A 6,278-nucleotide genomic window follows, 5' to 3' on the forward strand; every position below is an offset into this window, starting at 1 on the left:
CACAAGGAAAACACCCCTCCCCTCTGTTCCCCACCTTCAGTTCTTACAGTTAATGGTTCATCAGCTCAACTCTGTTATTCCAGGAGGTTACTTACAGGAAGATGGTGAAATTAGCGGGAGAAAATCAGATCAAAAGTGGCCTCATCAGCCATTAACTACCCAAAAAATCAGAAAGTCTTTCATTATGTAGTTAGTATACGTGGTGACACATTTAGGACTAAACAAAAGGGCAAAGTGGCGCCTGGGCTGGTGCCAACATAGCTTCAGTACCTGCTCCTGTAGGATGGTCCCAATCATATGACCACTTGAGACTTTGGTATTGCCCTGGGTTTTTTCCTGAATTAAACACACTCTGTTGGTGAGTCACAGAACATGTCCTCTGTAAACGGAGACTCTCCAGGTTCAGCTATTACAAGCGCAGAAACTATAAGCAAGCACACTGATTACATCACTTCTAATTACAGCTCTTCTTTCTGGCTCCAACGGGAGGAAACATCGTGCTTGCTCACCTCCAGACTGCCGCTCTCCAAGCAGCCTTCACCTTGGGAAGCACAAAGCTGCCTCTGGTCTTCTACCCTTGGAAATCACCCTGGGCTTGTCTCTCTCCAAGACAAGACACTCTTTAAAGCATTCTTTAAAGCCCAGACTCTCTGGCACAAGATAGAAACAGGTGTGCAAGGGACTTGAAATAACTGTCTTCTTCCTTCTCCAAGAAAAGTGACTTTTGGTGAATATATTTGGGGCGCCACCTTGGCCTCCTCCATGCTCTCCTGAATCACTGAGCTTCCACTGTTCTTGGAAGGGGATAGGGCGCTAACATCAGTACCCATTATTTGGTCTCAATCCCTCCCTGCTTCCACATTGTTCCATGAGCTTTAGGGCATCACCCAGTCCTCTCAATAACTTTTATTTGACATCACAGCCTCTGACTTCTCAGCCCACATGCCAGAGGTCGACAAGGTCCTTGCTGCCCAGAGCACAGGGAGCACTTTCCTACCTTGCTTTTCCTTCTTTTCCATCTGTGGGCCTCCCTCTTTTTCATATGCAAAGACAATACAAAGAGCAGACCACACGTTTTCAAGATGTTTACTAAAGAAAATTAAAGGAGTGATCTAAAATTACAGAGTAGCATTTGTGTGTAATCCTTGGTTACAAAGTGGTGCTAAATCCTGTCCATCCTTCTCTGATCACACAGCTATGGTCACCCAAGATCTGTGCCTCTCCCAGGTCTGTCTGGGACTGTGCCAAAGTCCCCATGCTGACCCAGTTTGGGCCCGGCCTCCTCCTGTAATTACAGAGGCACTAGGCCACGGTGGTCTTGAGTCTGAATCTTGTCCGAGCACTTGATGCACCTGCTGTTTCGTACCCTGTGTTTAGTCCTGGTTGTCATCGTTTGAGAAGTAACTTGAGAGGACAGCCAAGTAGTGAGGAATCTGGAAGACATCTTACACCCAGAACGGTCAGAGAAACTGAAGATGTGGGCTAGAGAAGGAGGACTTGGGGAGTGGACACGGCCATCATAGAGACTGTTGAGATACATCTGCTGCTTTCAGGCCAACCCAAAGATAATGCCGTTCTTACACTAACCCAGATATATTAAAGTGGTGCAGAGTGTTCTAGAAAATGGTATTTCTGTCTCTAACTTGTTCTAGCAGTGACGTTCCTTCCAGCAGAGATGGTCCAGAGATTCGTGTGCCGGGTAAGGGCTGGCCTTCCAAATCCATAATTGTCTATTTCTACGGAGAACACCAAGGGAGGGTCCAGAGGTTTTTGGTGACTAGGATCCTATTAAACCTTGTGGCCTGCTTGGCACTAGACATCAGTCAGCTTTCACCTATTATTATTAGCCTTTGAGATTCTGACATGCTCTCCAGGAATTTAAAATATTCCCTTCTGCAGGACGGCACAGCTTGCCAGCTTTAAAATTCGAACTTCAAAGCTGCTTTGGATATAAAAATTTGCTTTTACAATTTTAAACGTTTCTAGCCACAGGAAAGATTACTTGAACTTTTGGAAGTTGGCTTTTGAAATGTACATCTATTGACCAGTTTAGTGGTGAGCTTGGAAGGCCCTCTGCCAGCGGCCTGTTTAACTTACCTTTGCCCTTTAGCAGGTCACCCAGCATCTGGTTCAGAGCAGGCTACAGCAGTGGCTCCCAACTGGGCTGGGATTGGGTCAGGCATCGGTCATTTATTTAATTCTCTGGGTCAATGTGCAGCTGGAGGTGAGAAGCTCTGTTGTTGAAGGTTTGAGATTGCCATTTTAAACCATGTTCCTCTCAGACATCATTTCAGAACAAGCCAGTTTGCTTACATTCTACCATATCACAAAGCATCATTCCACAATCAGTGGATGAGTTGTTTTTATCTGTTGTCCTGATTCTCAGAGGACCTTGTGCCTTAGGTCTGCTGACCCAGTTATGATGGTGGAGTGACACTGGGGTGTAGGTTGAGAGGTGTTTTACATCTCTGATGACAAAATTAGGGTGGTGGTCAAGCTACACTCACCTCTAGGTGTTTTGAGAGTTTCTCTTGGGTGCCCCTTGCCAACACACAGCCTCCCCAGGCCTGGACAGAAACCTCTTTCTCTGGAGCTTCCACAGTCTCAGACAAGACTGCATTCCTTTAAGAAGGCTTTTGACATGCTGATTCACAGCTGTTTGTAGTCAAGAATAGCTGCCCACTGGGGAAATCACATCTGTGCTGACTATTGGGATAAAACTGCCCACAGAAGTTGATGAGCCAGCAGACTCATCCTTCTGGATGGTGCTCTGTCCCTGCCACCCCCACACAAAAGCAAACTCCATGAAGGCACAGAGCTCATGGGCCTTCCACACCCTGGTGACCTCAAAGCCTAGAACAACATCCGACAGGAAGGGGGTGCTCAAGAAAGGTATTCAACGGATGTATAAAATGAATGAATGAATCTAATACTAATCGGGGCCCAGAGAGAACTCCAGAGACCATCGATACTACTTAAAAATAAATAAGTAAAATATTTATTTACAGATTTTGGTTTTCCTAGAGCTTCAGATACTAGCAGAGGAAAACTTTCTGGACAACGTTACATGTTAACCTAGGGTGTTGTGCTGCGCTTAGTCACTCAGTCATGTCCGACTCTTTGCGACCACATGGACTGTAGCCTGGCAGGCTCCTCTGTCCATGGGGATTCTCCGGCAATAACACTGAAGTGGGCTGCCATGCCCTCCTCCAGAGGATCTTCCCAACCCAGGGATCAAACCCAGGAAGCCCAATAATACTGGAGTGGGTTTTCATGCCCTCCTCCAGGGGATCTGTAGGAATAAAGACAGCTCAACCTACATGAAGTTTTAGATCCACTGCTAACTGACCAGCCCAAACGCTCTCATTGCCAAGAATTCCCTGAGCATCAGGAAGCATCCCTCCACAGAGGTGCCTCCCCCAACTCAGGGGTTCCCCGATATTAACTGCACTAACCCACCCACCCCACCTCCAGGGAGGGCCCCTCATAAACCCATTCTCATGTCTCAGGTCTCCAGCCTGACCCCTGACACCCTTGCATAATCTCAGTTTTCCCAACCTGGGTGATGCATTACCAAGCCCTTTTCCTCCTCCTCAGAAGCAGCTTAGAAAATTTTCTTTAATATGTGTGTGTGCATGCCTTAAGAAATTAGAACTAGGCTTGTCCAGCCCTGCCAGTGTTAGCAATCATCTGCTGGAGAAGCATACAAATTTGAGTAAAAAAAAGCCATGCAGCTGTGTTCTCCCAATCCCTAGGGCTCTAGAACACACCCCATAGAGAGTAGAAATCCTTTCTTGGAATATGGAATGTGGGGTTGAAAGAAAAGATTCTGACCTAACCACCTTTCTCCTGGGCTCTCACATCTTTCCCCTAGAAGAAGCTGGTATATAGGGAAGTGTTCACATCGACTGCTTTTTAGTTTCCTCGTCAGCTTGGCCGCTGACCACATGACTTGGCAGAGCCAAACAGCTCTCCCTGAGTCTCTGACTGGTACAATAAGGAATTTTAACTTTGAGGCTCAGTCAGCTCTCTGATGAAAAGGATTCTCTATGTCTCAGTATAAGCATTGCCTGTATCAAAATGTGCACATGGAAAAATCAAGTGCTTGCACCCAATAGTTGATGTGTTGAATCCCTTGTATTTATCACATTCTCTGGCTGAGATTCACAGTGAGGGATTAAATGCTGGCAACCTGGGAGCTGGCATTATTTAGTGGCTCTAGAAAAGTCCCCTCTACGATGCTTCATTTAGACTGGGAAGACTGTTTCCTGCTGACTGCACCTCTAGGGAAGTGCATCTTAAAATCAAGAGGGAAACAGTCAAGCAGCTTAATCTGTAACAATAACTTGTGATTGTTAACTACAGGTTAATGCTTTAAGAGGAGCAGCATTCCAATTTCTAATCAAGGGGCCACAGTTACTGATAATAGTTCATCCTCTCTCTGCTTATCCCTCTCCTTGAACCATGCATCCTAGACAGGGTAGAAAGTGATCGCTTGCTCAGGAAACTTCACTCTTGTCCGTGTCATCACAACCACAGGGAGATTCACATAAATGAGGTGGCGGTATGAGGACTGAGAGCAAGGCTGAGATACAGACATTACATTTAAGGTAGCACCTGGTTAGCAACCGCTGGAGGGAGCTTTCCCTGCCCCCAAAATACATGCAGACACAGAAAAAGATTAAAACTCTAAGTCATCCAGGGATTAAAAAAAAAAAATACTCATCTGACAAGCGCTGAATAGTCACTGCTTTCAAGGAATTTCTGGTCCAGTCACTAAACCAAGTTCTTAGTTAACTAATTTGCTGCGTAGCAAATTACCACAAAAGGGCTTACAACATTTATTTTCTCACAGTTCCTGGGGGTCAGAGTCCAAGCACGGCTTAGCTGGTTCCTAACCCTGGGTCTCTCTAGGCCCAACAAGGAAGGATTCGCTTCCTCCCTCACTCACGGGGCGGTCAGTGGGATTCAGCTCCTCGTAGCTGTCATGGATGGTTTCTTGAGATATGTACGGGCTTCTCCACAGAGCGTATCGCAACCCTGCAGCATTTGAAGGGCTTCAATAACAAAACAGAATGGAGTAAACCTGGAGACAAGCAGGAACAGCTCCGAATTCCCTGCCTGGTTCCCCACTCACAGCTGATTAGAGGAGCATCTTAAACGTTTTCATGCCCACCCATCTGTGACTAGAAGCCTTCTCATTCTTTCCTTCACTGACTCATCCACTCAACTATTAATATTTGGGGGTTCTCTCTACGTGCCAAGAATGATTTGAGGTAGCAGGAATACAGCAGAGAACAAAGCAGATGTCCAGTTCTTAGGGATTTTACAGTCCGGTAGAGAAGACAAATAATAAATAAAACAGAAACGTAATGCTCACTTCAGCCTCACATACTAAAATTGGAATGATTATAGAGAAGATCAGCATGGTTCCTGCACAAGGATGACACACAAATCCATGAAGTGGTCCATATTTTTGTCCATCAACAGAGGAATGGATAAAGAAGATATGGGGGGTGTGTGTGTATATATATCTATACATACACATACAGTGGAATATTACTTGCAGCAATATGGATGGATCTAGAGACTGTCATACCGAGTGAAGTAATTCAGGCACAGAAAGGCAAATATCATATGATATCACTTATATGTGGAATCTTAAAAAGGGTACAAATGAATTTGTCTATAAAATAAAAATAGAGTTACAGACATAGTAAACAAACATGGTTACTAGGGGGTAAGAGGGTGAGAGGGCTAAACTGGGAGATTGGGACTGACATATGAACACTCCTACAAATAAAATCAATAACTAATAAGGACCTACTGTACAGCAGAGGGAACTCTACCTGATACTGTAATGATCCATAGAAAAGAATGGAAAAAAGACTGGATATATGTATAACTGATTCACTTTGCTAACACAATGTAAATCAATTATACTCCAATAAAATTTTAAAATAAAAGAAATGCTTCAAAATTATTTATTCATATTTTATTTCCAATTTTAAATAAGATTATTACTATTTAACTATTGGCAAATATTTTTTAAAATATCAACCCTCTGTTGTTATATTTGAAGCAAAACTTTACAAGTTTGATTTTGTCCTTTTATTGTGTTTATTATTTTAGACTAGTATTTTAGGTTCTATGTATTCAAATGTACCTGTCTGTATTTCAGTTTTATGACTGAGAATATTTTCCCTATTTTTAATAAAAAAAAAAGAACTGTATAGTTTAGCAGAAGACAAGTGCTATAGAGAAGAAAAAGAAGTGTT

General features: G+C 43.9%; 1 non-coding gene across 1 annotated transcript; it reads left to right on the forward strand.

The window, feature by feature from the left end:
* Window positions 1–5,371: 5,371 nt before the first annotated feature.
* On the forward strand, window positions 5,372–5,478 carry LOC114111156 (U6 spliceosomal RNA). The gene has a single exon (XR_003587258.1). It is a non-coding gene; the product is annotated as a U6 spliceosomal RNA (small nuclear RNA).
* The last annotated feature ends 800 nt before the right edge of the window (window positions 5,479–6,278 follow it).

Source organism: Ovis aries, chromosome 1 (assembly GCF_016772045.2).
Source record: "Ovis aries strain OAR_USU_Benz2616 breed Rambouillet chromosome 1, ARS-UI_Ramb_v3.0, whole genome shotgun sequence".
Lineage (NCBI taxonomy): Eukaryota > Metazoa > Chordata > Mammalia > Artiodactyla > Bovidae > Ovis > Ovis aries.